The sequence below is a fragment of the Ambystoma mexicanum genome, chromosome 5q, assembly GCF_040938575.1.
Source record: "Ambystoma mexicanum isolate Mex_15411 chromosome 5q, UKY_AmexF1_1, whole genome shotgun sequence".
Lineage (NCBI taxonomy): Eukaryota > Metazoa > Chordata > Amphibia > Caudata > Ambystomatidae > Ambystoma > Ambystoma mexicanum.
The window spans coordinates 762,280,674-762,296,991 of record NC_090933.1 but is presented as its reverse complement, the minus strand read 5'-3'; positions in this window follow the sequence as shown (position 1 = coordinate 762,296,991).

Here is a 16,318-nt window from a genome sequence, read left to right as displayed (position 1 = left end):
TTCTTTTATCAGCCTTGCTACTGGTTTCTTTTGGTGGCTGTCACTTGGTGTTTGTGGTTCGAGGAGTGGGCACTTAGGAGCACAAAATTCAGCAAGCTAGAGATTGCCTCTGTACTCTGTAATTCTCAATGTGATACGTTAGTGACTAAACTGGGGGGCATATCCTCTTCCTGTAGGGAAAGCATAGTGAGAGAAGATGTCCTAAATACTGAGGTAAAAACTGGCATCAAACATTCCAACCTTGGCGGGGCGGTAAATCCCCATTTTCCCATTTACCCTTCCCCATTCCCATTTTGCCCCATAGGGCATAATGGGAGTGGGGAAGGCGTTAATTACGCCACCGTAAATTACGGTGGCGTAATTAACTCCATGGTCCCTTAGCGCCATGGATTTTAAGCAGGTGTTAAAACCTCCATGGCGCTAAGGGACCTCGTACTCAGGCGGTAAGGGTCGGCGCTGTTTACGCCGCCGTAAAACCCTTACCGCCTGAGTCGTAATGAGGCCCAGTGTGTTGCACTGAGAGAGAAAAACTGCTCATATGGGCTGGAAAAGCAGGTACAGGATGCCATAACACCCATGCCAAGAGCAGGAGAAGGAGATGCATGTGAGAGCGTGAGACTGGCAAGGGTGCAAAGCCCTGGATTTTTACATTTTTATTAGTACATAAAATAATGTAGGTTATTTTTTTCCCGAAAGCGTACTCTGCTAACCAGATCTCACTTTGTCACTACTCCATACCAAAGGCAAATTGCATTTGTGCCCTACATCGTCAGTAGCCTGATCTGCAGCACATGCTTTGTTCATGGGGCAGAGCAGGCTCATTGACCACAAGATGCCCACGCGACCGCCACAGCGACAGTCAACTCACTATGCCACAGGGGCAGCATTTAAGATATGTCCACTGTATCAAAATAACAACAATCACGAGGACCCTATGCTGGGTAGGGTAATCTCTAAAAAAAGCTATTCCTGAGTTTAGGCATAGTGCATGGCACTACTTATGATCACCGCCCTCATTTCCAAGCTGATATTGCACATGTGTCAGCTCCATTGAGTTAGTTCTGCTGTGGAAGAGAATGTGTATTTGGGTCAGACGGGCTGATACTGCCAAACGGCAGAACCAAAACCCAGAGGACGCAGCCTCTCCTTGATTCCCTTTGTGGGGGCCGGCAACAACCTCAACCAGAGACAGCCGTACAGCAAGCAGCTTTTCAGAGCCCACGTATCAAAGGCACACGCCCATTCAGCAGGAGTAGCCTCACACCAGGTTGCTGCATGTTCCAGGGACTTTGTTGTCAGAAGGTGGGAAGGGAGCTGGAGTAAGATAGGCAGAAGGGCTCTGGTCGCTTGGAGATGCTAGGGGATTCCTTCCGCCATCCATAGTTAGCGCATTTATTATGCCGCTTACTAACTATTGCAGTGCGTTTCTAGCCAGCACAAGTAAGGGCTGTATACAATGGCTCCAAATCTTGCAGAATGATGCCGTTCACATTATTAAAGGGGTCTCTAGAAGAGAACACATTACTGAGTATCTCAAAGGTTTGCGCTGGCTTTCTGCAGAAGCCAGGATTCGATTTAAAGTGCGCACCATTGTGCCTAAATGCCTTTATGGTCAGGTGCCTAGCTACCTAGGGCACTCCATAAGGGTTACTTGTCCTAAGAGAGTAACTAGATCCAGCAACTCTATTCATTTGGTGATCTTGAGCAGCAAGTGTGTGAAGGGCCTGGGAAGCTCTTTTCAGGCACAGGCAGCACTTCTGTGGAATACACTTCCAAATGATCGATCTTCAGAAAGAAATCACCTATCCTGTAGGAAACAATTGAAAACAGTCCTTTTCGATTAATCTCTCTATTTGGCTATCTCTCCATAAATATAAACATAAACATTGGTTCTTGCTGCCTCCCTTTCCCTTTCCTGTCCCTTGCACTGCCTCTGGAGCAAAGTATTTTGGGTCCGACATCAACAGGTAAAAGTCCACTCCAGCCAAGAGCAGGGATTGGTCGGCTAATGCAGGCTTGCTTTAGACCAATCACCCGAGGACTTGTGCTTTCAAATGAAGGGGTCTCTCATCCATTCAGCAGATTCACTCAGTTCCTCAAGAATCATTTAATGCCGAAGAGTCATTCTGAAGATTGTCACTTGATCATCGGGATTGACCATTGCTGTGGACCAGATCAAACCCTGAATATAATCATCCTGTTTTTGAGTCCTAAGTGCGGGCCTCACATCAAACAGAGGGCCTTGACCAGCAGAAGCTCCCAGTTCTACTGCACTGAACCAGTGGCTCTGTGTTCCCCGGATCTTGAACAATAGGGAAAGTTCTGGCACTGGTGTCTACATTTCTCTGGTCAGCCGAACTATTGGTTGTATCTAAATCCGCTCAACACTGCATAGTGTAGTAGTGAAGCACATCACCTGCTATGCCCGAAGCGACTGCTCAATGCCTTGACCGTACCAAATCACTGGAGGGTCACTCAGTGACTTTAACCAGAGGATACAACCATGGCTTCACCAAGCTAGCCTGAGAACTATCATCTCATCGATCACACATCAACGCATCCAAGATCACCAATTCAATGACCGTCGCCCACTGACTGGAACTGGTGGAGCTCATTCGTCGACCCCTGCCAGCGGCTAAAGTCTGACTTGGCCTTGCCAACTAGGAAGAGTTCCTGGGACTGCCCCATGCTACATCATTGAAGAGCCACCATTCAACCACACAGAGCACCTACATTCAGTCCTTCTTGATGCCCACTTACCCACTTACTTCTGGGGCCTCCACGATTGTATGTCCCTAAACTGAGCTTGATCAGTGTTGGGATGCACGTGGAGCGTCTCAGCCAGGCTAAAAGGTTCAGGTTGAGAAAAAAACATTAGAAAGCAAAATTGTCAGAGCAGAGTGGAGGTTGTGCCACGGACAGTGCGTACATTGTCTTAGTTAGGTCTGAAACATAATAGAAACTCACATATAGAAGAAAGAGCAACACATGTATTAATATTGCGGTTGCAGAGGTAAGAGATAAGGCAGTATTATAGGCCCTGTGTTTAGTTGTATTGCAGTGATGCAGGTTAGCATGATGTGCAGGAAGGATTGAAATAATCAGAAGACAGAGTCAGCAAGGTAGTGTGGTAGAAGTGAGGTCGGTGTATTAACTTGGCAGAAGTCTCGCAATTTTTGATGTTAAGGCCTAGTACACGAGGATCAGAAGAAAACACAAGCCCTGGTTAGAAGCTGAAGTTCTTGTAGTCAGCTCCCCAAACAAATCCCCTCTCCCCTTCCCCAGGAGAGAAGCCAATGTCAGAGGCACCCATGGTGCGCAGATAAGAACTAATTGTATCCATCTGCGGGGCCTGAATGTGTTGCGAACAGAATATTGTTGATAAAAGAGCAGGAGTGGATGCACCCTTTTAATGACAAATTCTTGAGAATACGACACAAGGGTATGTGATGCCAATGAGCCAGGCGCAGACTTAGAACACTACTGCCCCCATCCCCGGGGCAGATGCCCCATATGAATTACACCTAGATGCACAACTTAAGCAAACAAATCCTCAAAATTCAGGCTTCAGAGCAGTGCCCTGGTCATGTCATCCCTGGGCACCTGGGGCTAGGGGTAGATGAGGGGAAAGATGTGTCTGGAATGTCTTGTGATTTGGGACAGAAGGAGCTGAGGTGATGCCAAAACACTGAGTACAAGGACAGGGGGAAGCTCATGGGCGCCAGCCTCTGGTTTAATGAGGAAGCCTATTGTCTCATCGAAAAGCAGGGTTGTTATGTTGCCAAATTTACAAACCAATTGATAAGAACCCACCAATCACATACCTGAGCTGGGTCTGATGGTGATGATGTCGGAGACCATGTGTCTAGGGGAATGGGAGTAGCATAGATGTAGATAATTGTTCGAGGGACTATAGGGGGATGAGCATGTTCAATAGGTGGTAGCCAATGCAGGTGGTGGGATTATATTGTAACTCATTGTTAATTATGGCTTATCAGCCTATAAATTATATAACCATTTGAAAGGTCAGAGAGCTCTGTAGCACCTTGGTTCCACAGGACTGTTTTAGACCCTTTTTGCACGTAACAAACCTTGTTTTCTCTTCCAAAGAGGTGCAGTGATTATTTTGTCATTTGTGTAGCTTATATTTCCTGGTTTTTGGGCTGCCACTCTTTCAATTTGGTGACTCTGACTTGATCCGAGACTCTCCTTGAGGTCAGGGATGTCTCAGCCATGCATCCTAGGGGCAGAGCCCATCTGCAGCAACCAGTCCCTTGCATGACTTGAAGATAGGTTGACAGGCCCTGTGTTGCCCGAAGGCCTGTCTGCTCTTTGGACCTGGGCACTACTCCCAGATTGTGCAGGCCGTTGACGGAACCCTGTATTGGATGAACTCCGGAGAGCACATAGATGTAAGTCCACCTTTGCAGGAGAATACAATAAGGGGAAAGTGTGTGTGTGACGTGAGTTGATGGGGAGTGAGTGAAGCATGACAAGACCACATTGCAGTATATAGTATTGTATAGGGTGACCTCACGGTATATATTATGAGGTAAACAATGGCAGAAGAGTAACTGGAACTTCTCCAATTGTGGATGGAAAGGCAGTGCTGCAGGATAAAATAAGGAGTGAGGTTTATTATATGGAGGACCTGTGAAACATCCACTCAGCACAAGGGAGTGTGAAGAGGTAAACTCCATCTTTCTGAGCCAACCGTAAAGAGAAAGGGTCTACATCACTTGTAAATAAGTGTGATTTTGTTGTATAGGTGCAGCATATTGCAGACCTGGCATCCTGGCAGAAGAGGGTGTAAGGAGATACATGCCCTCATTTCAAAGTGGATATTGAGGAAGGCTCTAAAGCATTGAGTATATACTTTTGTTTTTATTGATTTGTGGTTTAAGGTGTTACTGAATTGTTGTGGTGAATTGGTGTTGTATGAAGTAGTGGTTGTTGAATTGTGTGGAGAGTTGAGCGGGATATTTAGTGGGTGGTGTGTTGGGCGCCAAGGGGATGGAGGGTTAACAGGAAAAGAGGACAATAGTGGGAGGTTGAGGGAGATTTGCACCACTGGATCAGTGTTTAGGAAGTGAGATGGCGTTACAAGGCCAGGGTCGGTTACAACATGAGTTCCCTGATGCCACTTCAATTTATGTGTACAGCACTTTCGCTGTACCGAGAACAAATAATAGAGAGGTTTTGGGGTCACATTTCCATGAATTTGGCAGCAAAATATAAGGGGACGAAACTGAGGAATAGAAAGAACATTCTCAAGCTCCGGAGAATGGTAGAGGATTTGGAAGATGTCCCTGATGATCCTAAAAGAGGAGTGGTAGTTAAACAAGCACCATGCATCACCCTGCCATTCCTACTATCACAGCAGCGCCATATGAGCCACCCAAAACACCTGAAGCACTTACAACCCATCAGCCCCACCACCCCCACAGGGGTGTTACCCCAGCCAAGGAGCTACAGGGTATACTAACCCTGAGTATGTGCCCCAAGCAACTCTGCGACAGCAAGCACCCGCAACTTATAAAAATGCCTGGCAGCCCCTAGCAGCGAGTATTGCGCGTAACCCATTAGTAATGGAAAGAGAAAATAGAGCACAAACAGAAACAGCGCTCCGAAGGACAGAAGCAGACCTCGCACGAGTAATGCAGGAGAGGGTTGAAGGGGGAAGAGCACTGATAGGTACTGACAAGTGGAGAGCGGGAAATGTTATATTTAGAATTGACAGCACTGTGATAAGAGATGTACATGTCGAAACGAGGGATGATGGTCACAATGATGAAGGATATAGGGAGGGCGATCACGAGCAGATAGTTTAGATTACTAATCCATCTGATCAGATGCTGATGCAGCAGTAGTTCTGGAGAGGAACAGTGGGGGACAGATGAAGAGCAGGTAGAATACGTGCGGCCAAGAGTAGCGAGTTTGTGTGGCACAAGATTAAAACTGCGACCAGATCGTGTGGCAGTGGTAAAAGGGAAGCAATGGGGGAAGAGGTTACCAGAAAAGCAGGTGGGAACAAAGATTCCATTGTTACATAAAGGTCCTGGCAGAGCACAGTATGGGCCATGGCCATGCACCACTACAAACAGGAACAACAGAAGAACGAACACAAAATCCAGCACCAAAGAACTGTTTGCCATCCTGAGAGAAACAGAATCCCCGGTTCCACCAGTAGATGTCTGAATCAAAGACACAAGCTGGTGCACCAACATTCAGAAAGCTCTTTCTGATAAAATCACCCTACTGCAAGCCAAAATCAAATCCAAAAAAATCCACAATACAACCTGACCAACCACCTGTTCAAACCTCGACTTCCCTGGGCAACAACACTACTTAAGAATTTGAATTCACCCCTGTCTCGGAATTGGAAGTACTAAAAATCAACACCAGCCTCAAACCTTCAAACTGCCATGTGACCCCTGCCCGGCAAGAGTCATCAGGACTGCACCTCTGAACTCAACCCCTTCATCACTAGCCTAATCAATGCCTCATTTAATAGCAGCATGGTCCCTACTAACTTAAAAAATGCCTGGGTACTCCCACTTTTAAAGAAGCCATCACTTGACCTCAATATATCAACCCACTATCGGCCTATCACCACAGTGGCCTTCCTACTCAAAATATTAGCCAGAGCAGCTTACATCCAGATACAAAAATATCTGGAAGACAACAAGCTCCTTGGCCTTCGCCAATCAGGCTTCCGCCCAAGACATGGGAGGGAAACTGCACTCCTGGACCTGAAAATACAGATGGATGAGTACATTGACAAAGGTAAACTAGCCCTGCTCCTTTTACTCCACATCTCTGCTGCTTTTGACCTGGTCAATCATAAAATACTATGTAATCATTTGGAATCAGCAGTGCACTTCTTGCCTAAAGCGATTCAATGGATTCAATCATTCCTCTCAGACAGAAATATGAGAGCGTTTTCACAGAGTGTAGCAGTCCCACATATTCTTGTCACATGTGGCGTCCCACAAGGCTCCTGCATTTCTCCAATGCTCTACAATAATTTTTACCAATACTGTATCTGACCACATTGATGACTTGCGTGTCACCTACTCTAACTATGCAGATGACACCCAAATCCTCATTCCCATCACAGGCTCTCATAACCTTAACTCAGCCAACCTCAATATCATCCAGCAAACTATCCAAACATGGATGGCACAGCACGGCTTATGCTTAAATAACGAAAAGACCTCCTAGGATCTCAACTTCGCCTATAAAAACTCAATGACTCCTTCAAGGCCTTTAACATAGATGGCAACATCATAAAAGTCTCGAAAAAAGTAAAAGCCTTGGTGGTCATTACAAGTTGGTTGGTCTGGGAACTATGGTACTGCTAAGCTTGCTGGTACCTTGGTTTCTGGACCAGTAAACTATGAGTTCTGCTTGCGGGTGCCATTATGGCTGCCAGGTCTGTCCTGGTGGCCATACCATCACCCGTGAGCAGAACTTGACAGTAGCACTGGCACCGTTATTAACGGTGCTGGTGCTTCCATGCTCCCCATTCCCATTGAGCCCTATAGGGTTCAATGGGAATGGGGACTGACAATTACTGGTACCTGGCAATGGGTAATTACCGGGTCCAGCGGGGTCAGAATCCCCCGGTAAATGCCCATTGCCAGGTGCCCGTATTTTCACGAGTTTGGCAGCAGCTGCGCTGGTTTTACCAGCATGGCTACCGCCAAACTCGTAATGAGGCACCTTATGTTTTTACTTAGATGCCTCCTTGATACTATCCAAACAAATCAATGCATCCTCCCAGCAGCAGTTTACACCTCTTAGCTGATTAACGCATGCAGACCCTTCCTTTCACCTGACAGCTGCACCACATTGGCCAGAGAGCTCATCTTGTCCAGATAGGACTATTGTAACGCCCTGAATGCAGGCCCGAAGAGTCAAAATATAAAAAATAACTACAGGTCCTATAAAATAGTGCCCTCAGAGCAGCTTTGAATGTACCAAAAACATCACACATATCCAACATAAGAAGGAATGCACACTGGCTACCGGTCCAAGAGCACATTATCTTTAAAACTCTCACATTGACACACAAATGCCTTATGAAACTAGCACCTAAACACTGGAATACACTACCAGCTAGAATGAGGTGTGAAGACTCCTTCTGGATCTTTAGTAAACAACTGAAAACACACCTCTTTTTACAGGAATCCAGTAAGTAAAGTATGCCCCTGTTCGCACATATGCCAAACCTACCTAGCAACCTGGCTTCCACCCTCGAGGTCTGTTTGCCCTACTATCATTAGTGGCATATCCCAGAACTGCAATTTATATATGTTACCTGCTACATCTGCTGCAAATGTTATACCTGTTACACTGTCTTTTGATTATAGTACTGAAGTCACATGTTAAGCTCAGTATCCAGATGCCCCTGGGTTTGCAAAATAAATAAATACAATAAAGTACATGTATAGAAGCATTTTTTTTAAGGTGCTGCCCTCGCACTCTGCAGGAGCAGGAAATTGGATCTATGTGCTTGAGAAACAGACTGCAAGTATGACATTGGCAGTAGGATATACAAAAAGCTTTTTCCCACAGTATTGGTGGAACAAGCAAAAGACATTTGGAAGAAAGCAGGATATCCAATGGTACAAATTGGTGATGACAATAGTGATGGGGACCACTTCAACGATTGTTGGACTAGAGTGTGGACTGCTCCGAGAACAGCATACCCTGCACACCAGACATACATTCAATAATGGAGTGCACTATGAAGTAGGACCAAGATCAAGTACAGTACATATTATAGATTCAGGAGATGTGGAGGGCTGAGGCAGGGGAATCATGGCATAAGACACTAGCCATATTTTATAACATGTTAAAGAAGGGACTCCCAAAGGACGTTCAGGAGTACTTTAATAATGTACTAGGGACTGAAGCACATGGATGGGCAGAGATTCACAAGATTATAGTGCATCATTGTAAAAGGCCACAGGAGAAGGAACCAGAAGTAGCAGATGACCTACAGATGGCTGAGGTAAAGTTAGAGCAAAAGAAATTGGCAAAATTGAGTATAGAAGGAGCAGTGATTACGGGTTCACACGGACAGCAGGTAGAAAAAAGGACAGCTCTGGTAGAAGTGATTATGTCCCTGGAGTGGATAGAATTGGGGTACCAAGAGTATCCAGACAACCAGGAACATCAGGGAGGGCAACAGGGTGGTTATCAGGGTGGTTACCTTGGGGAACATCTGTAGGCGAAGAGGAGAATTTCAAGGGGGCTGAAGAGATAGAGGAAAAGGAGTTGACAGGATGGGGTCGTGATTCAGTGGGTCAGGAGCATGTTGGTCATATGGGAAAGTGGGTCCTTTTGTGCAAATATGTGGGAGCAGGCAAGTTACTGAATATAATCCCTGAGCATATCATAGTTGACCCGCAGCGTCGGTTACATGGCAACAGACGTATGGGACGATGCCCTCAAGCGATCTGTATGGCGTGATGCCTGCGCAAGTGCCAACACAGATACAACAGCCCAAATATCAATATCAAGCACCCGTACCCCAGCAGATGCATCCATAAGCACCCAATAATGCACCGGTGTATGCAGAGCAGCAGACACAACAGCCAGCCCCACAAGTATGGGACAAAAATGCTTTGCCTCATGACACAATGACATTGTACGCAGGGGCAAGTGTGGTGGCCGGTAATCCTTTTGTATTTCCAGGGTCGTACACATATTCCAACTAGGACAGCCCACAGAGAACCCTGATGTACTCAATCCTTTCAGTCAGTGCCAACCCAGAAGAGGAACCCCTGGTAGGCATGGAGATAGGCAACAAATCATTTGTTTTTATGGTTGACACAGGTGCAAAAAAATCATGTATAAAGGAAGGTGGCTTTCCCTTATCAGGTAAAGCAATGGACTTTCAGGGATTCTCTAGGGCAATACATTTGGCTCCATTGGCAGAAGACTTACCCATCAAGGTATGTAACCAAGAGGTATAAGCTCCAATAAGGCGATGCCAGTACATTTGTTGAGAAGAGATCTGTTAAGCAGATTTAACATGGCCATTTCATTTTCAGAGGGAGTGGTGGTGTGTTAACAAAAGCATTGTTCAGTGATGACTCTACTAGGAGAGTTCCATTTCACACACATTTGTTTATGTATGGAGTAACAGTGTTGTTGTGTTGGGTGGCAGCCATTCAAAGCAGGACATGGAGAGGGTTCCATGTCATTTCATCACAGAAAATTTCAAAGCCTGGCTTTTCAACGTGGAAATGTTCATCACATTATATTTTTCTTCGCAGGTGGGTGTACCTCCAACCCCCTCCTCCACCATCTATTTTACCTATTTGGTAACCCCCAAACCCTTATGTGCCCTTTCCCACCTCCCTAAAAAATTGTGATGAACATTACTGCACGTTGCACGTTGATGTGGCAGGCTTGGAAAAATTCAGCGATGAAAGGACGTTGTATGCATGGAGAGTGCCGATCAAAATCTTTGTTCAGACCAGCAGTGTCCCAAGAACATGTCCCAAGTACTATGTCACATTCGATTTGGATGTGGTGCTGATTGCAGGTAACAAAATAGTGCTTAAAGGTATTGACGATGAAGGGGTGAGTGGCAAACAATTTTGTGTATCGACCTTTCTCAACCATTGAGTGGGTTTTTGGATGGACAGTTGCATGAAGATGCTGACAATGACTGAGAAATGATATTGGAAGTGTGCGCTCCCGGTCAAATAATGATTCTGCATAGGAATGTCCCATGCCCTGCACTTATTGCTAAAAGCATGCCTGCACATCTGTAAGATGACTTGTTAGAGGTCCCAAGCACTTTATGGTCAGACAACCCTCATGGCGTAGGGCTCTTAAAGAGCATGGGAGCAGTACATATTACGTTGAAGCAAGGAGAAGTGTTACCGAGAGTGGAACAGTACCCATTGTGAAAAGAAGCAGATGAAGGGCTACATGAGACAACTGTTGCACTGTGGTGGCATGTCATTACAGTGCCCTCAGAGTCACTGTGTAACACAGTGATATACCCTGTTAAAAAAGCAAAGGGGTCAAGTTGGAGGTTCATACAAGATTTACACCCATTCAATAGCATAGTGCAAGCAGAGTTGCCACTTGCACAGAATTCCGCCACAATTATTTGCCAACATACTAAAAGAGGCCAAGCATTGTATTGTCATTGGTTTGAAAAGTGCATTCTTTTCTATCCCTTTGTGCTCTGATTCTCAATATCTTACCGTGTTTATTTACTGTGGGAAGAGATTTCAACACACCAGATTCCCGAATGGGTACTCTGAGTCCATGAGTATTTTTAAAAGAGTGTTACACATGGATTTGGGTAATATACATGCATCAAGCATAATCATTCATTATGTAGATGATCCTTCAGTATGTAGAATCATGGAAGAGATGTGCAGAGCAGATTCTATTGCACTATTGACATTCCTTGCAGGCAAAGGATTGCACCACAACCCACTAAAATTAAGGATGCAACAATTCCTGGGTTTGTAACTACTGTAGGGCTTCGTGTTTTGCCTATTCTAGTTATACAAAGCCTCTCCTGCAGGGACTCAAAGATGGACAGAAGAGGAAGGGGTCAGTGACATGGACAGGTGAAATGGTGACACGTTTTGCAGAATTGAAAGTAATGCTCCAGAAGTGACAACCCCTGATTACACAAAATTATTGAATTATTTCTCACATTCTACCGGACAAGTAATGACTGTCATATTGGCCCAACAAACATCCCTTGGACACAAGCTCTTAGCATATTATAGCAGGAGTTTAGATTCCGTAATTCAGGGCCAATTTTCCTGTGAACAGGTGTTGGCTGCTGCCATTTTATTCAATTGAAAACATCTCAACCATCACTATGGAGTGCTCAATTACGTTATAAGTAGAGCATGCTGTGTTTGCAATACTGGAAATATCAAAGTCCACATTAATCATACAGAGGGCCTCTGTGTATGAAGTAATTTTGTCCAGCCCATCCATTCACATTATAAGGTGCTGCACAGTGAACCCTGCCATGTTCATTGCTTTACCTGTTGATGAAGAAGAGGAGGTGCATGATAGTGTCACTTTTGAAGGTACCTAAGACGATTTGGTGTGGGCATGGGAGGACACACTAGAGGATGGGGAGGTCCTCTTCATTGATAGCTCATTGACAATAGATCAGGAGACTGTCCAGAGACACAAAGGCACAGCAGTGGTGCACCTCGTAGATGGGGAATATGAGATTGTTGTTCAGAAAAGATTACCAACATATTGTTCTGCTCAGGTAGTAGAACTTGTCTTAATTGAAGTGTTGTGTTGGAGGCATCTCAGGGATGCTTAATGACATTAATTCTGATTTGACATGTGTCACCACCACTGTAAATTCAGGGTTGTCAAGGGGGCAAAGGAGGGTATTTTTTATCTCTGGTAGCAGGCCTACACAGCATGTAGCCTTATTAACAGTGGTTAAATGTGCTGCCAACAACCAGCATACAGACGCTATTTCACTTGGCAATGATGCAGCAGACAAATCCTCCAAAGAAGTGCCACACCACAGGGACCCAGATGTCACCAGGTATCCCAAGGTGGTATAGCAGCAGTTACAGTTAACTATGGCATACACTGTAGTATCGATTACACAAATAATTGTGTTGCAGGGACAGACACCCGAAGAGGAGAAATATTTGTAGGTGAAGAGGGGCTTCTCACTATCCCAGACAGACCTGATTTGTAGATAACGTATTTACTGCTAAGGTGGTAATGCCACGGGAGTTGCTAACAGTTGCCTTTGAGCAGCTGCACTACCTGGCAAATGTTTCAAAGCAACACACTGCTGTAGAAACGTCGGAGGACTGGTCTGTCCCCAATTTGCATTTGCAAGAATTCATCAACACGTCTCTGGCAAACTACACAACACTGGCCAGACACGCATGACATTGTGTGGCGCATTGCCCCGTCCCACTGGGCTGTTTTTGGAACTTCACATTGACTATATGGATATGTCTAACTGGTGTAGTACTTACTGTTACGTTGTTGTAGTATATCCGCTCTCCTGTTGGGTTGAGGCTGACCCCTGGGCATACCCAGATGCAAAATCTGCAGCAAAATTTCTAGTGCGCAAGGTATTTCCCTAATGGGGTGTATCTGAGGTCCTAGAATCTGTTAATGGAACTCAATTTTTGAATGATTTATTTAAGGAGATTGCAACTCTATTGGGAATTTGGCATAAGTTGTTCACCACATACCACCCTCTAGCCAATGAGATTTCTGAAAAGATGAATTGACTTTTGAAGAGCAAACTGTTTGAGTTATGTGTAACATTAAGGAGGAACTGGGTGCAATGTCTCCAACTGGCTCTGTTTAGCCTGAGAACGGAGCCCAGCAAAGACCAGAATGTGTCCCCGTGCAAGATAGTGACAGGGAGAAGAATGAACACACCTGCACTGTGTCATATGCTCACAGACAGCAGGAGTTTTGGGCGAGTTTCATGGGTATTTGCATGAATTAACCAAATGTATTACAGTACTTTCCTGACAGAATTAATCTAGAAGAGAAGGTGCAGCTGTAACATCAGCGACTGATGAACTGAACTTGCCGCCGCTACAGTTATTTCCAGGATAGAAGATCTTCTTTCATAACTTTGCCCACCACTGGAATCCAGCAAAGCTTCCAGAGGCCGTTAACCGTGGTGTTCGCAACACAATTTGCTGTTAAGGTGAAGGAGTTGCGGTATTGGTGACAACTTTCTGATGTTCAGAAGGCACCCAACACTGTTTCACCTTCTCATGAAGCAGACCTAAGTATTGACCCAGAATAAGCTGCTTATTGAAGTGTGTGCCCGCTTTCCCTATTACAGTTTGAACTCACTTAAGTATTGATCAACTACGAGTTGCATTGTGCAGTATGTTCCCTATTGACTTGTTACTGTATGCCATATTTCCTTTCTGATCCAGTTGTTGATTGAGATTAAAGTGCATAAGCTATCACATTCTCTTCTTTGTTCTCATAGCTGATTCTGATACCATTTGTATAAGGATGGAATTGCAGTTTTTTGCATAAATGTCTGTTTTCTCTCCCTCTGCAGGTGCAATACCACAGACGTAATATATATGTTATGTTGTACATGCTGTTTTTTTCTTGCAGGTTTTATATTGTTTCTGTGTGATTATTTGATATGGTGGGGGCATATAAAGAGGGGTTTAGGGGGGATATGGAATATCTTTGGTGATAAAACACACTTGGCGATAACACAAATTAGGAGGGAAACTGAGGAGATAGCGTTCAATCAGTATAATGGTGCTATATTTGACACTGTGGTCATGTGCACCATTGTCAATTGGATAACACGTGGTATAATCACATGCACGATGTGTGGAGGGAAAGGTTAAAAGAGAGCTGCTAGGTATGCTCTTTGAAACCTTATGCGACGGGTGCACCCAAGTTGTTTATAGCCCAAGAAATGCTGCCTCTTACATCCCAGTGTCTGGTACACTTAGCCCTGTGTAGAGTATGGAGACTTTTCCAAGGGCACACTGTCCATGCAGTAATTATGTACAGGGATGGTGAAGAATATATCAAGAAGAAAGAACAGGCATGGTGCAAGGTGCAGCCATTTTTGAAGATGGAAGGAACATTGTTTTCCAACAATATATGTGTGGCAGGAGTAGTGAGCTGTGCAGTGGGGGAGTTTACTGGGCTTTCCTGAAGATGTGGTGGCATGTGTCAACCAGAACTGTGGCAAAATATGGGTTATCTATGTGCAGCAATTGACCTGGATTGAGCGAAACCAAACTCCAGTTATAGCACAAAGGCCAGCAGAGAACTTTTTTTGCTTTCAAGGAACTGTCACTGTACCCATAGGAAAAAACAGCCGTTGCAATAACACATTATTCATACCTGATCTAACTGAGGGCACAGCAGTGTTAATGTAGGTGTACTGGGTGTGTGGACAGTATGCATATGTACACCTCCCACCATCAGGAGTGTTGTATGCTCGTTGACAACCCTTCACTTGGCAGTTCTAGTAGTTCCTGATTATCATGTTCCAGCTATGTATGTACCAACCCCAGAACCAACTAAGCCCCCAACTGTTAAGCGTGTTCGTTGCTTACTAAGAGGTATTCGTCCGAAGAGATCTAACTACCTGTCCAAACACTCCTGTGACAAACTAAGGGGGATTCTGTATGATATGATATGATATGATATGATATGATAGGTTATTTATAATGCATGTAATACCCAGAGGTTTCTAAGCGCGGACCCGGGGATCGAATCTGTGTTGTTGTGTGTCGTCTTGCTTCCAAGGTGAGCACGTTGCCGCTGAGCTATCCTCCCAAGACAATCAATACTGGTTGTTTACCAAGACAGAAACCATTTTTGCCTCCATTCTGGCATCAGGGATCCACATTGCAACCAATGCAAAATGCCTGCTGATAGGTATATGAGAGATGATTCAGATGGCAAATCTAGAATAGGCAGCAAGACCACACAGAGCAAATGAGGTTCAAATACAGGATCCGAGCTTAGAAACCAAACTCAGGTATGGTATTAGGTGCATTATAAAAACTATTAAAATAAATAGACCAGACAGAGCAGAGCCTTAATTCAATAAAGAGTGAGTTGAGAGACATTAGGCTCATGACTCTTCAGAACTGATATGTTCTGGACTAGCTCACAGATATGGAAGGGGGCATATGCAAGATAATTGGACTGTCTTGCTGTATGTACACACACCCAAATGATTCTGACAACAGATTGGTATCCCATTCACTAGTGGCCCTTCACAATTTGAGGATTGCCTTGGGTAAAGAAACTGGAGTGAATGCAGATAACTGGTTTGATATCATGTTTTCATGGACTCCATCATTGTTAGATATGTCTGTAAAAATGCTGGTTCCCACCATGGTATTTTTGTTAGTTTTTTTTTTTCCTGTCAGATGATCCTGAGCTGCTGCATGAAGTCTTTGCTGAAGAGCACCACGATGATTGTTAAAATAGAGCTTCCTTTGGAACCTCTGAGAATGGTTATCAGCCCCCCACATGACCCAGCGAATTTCATCAAAAATGTATTACTGTAGCTCCCTTTAGGTGGGTGTGGGAAAAGGAGAACTTTGTAAACTTCAAGTAGTACAAAACAGTACTATTAAAGCTATTATGGGTATGCAGAAATGTGCGCATTCATCCAAGGTGCTTAGAATTTTACACTGGCTTCCCTTTGCCTCTAGGATTGAGTTTAGGCTAATTACTATTACGTACCAATCCTTGGTTCGGCTCTACCCTGCATACATAGCCTGCAGACTTAAAAATATAACGTCCAGAGTCTATC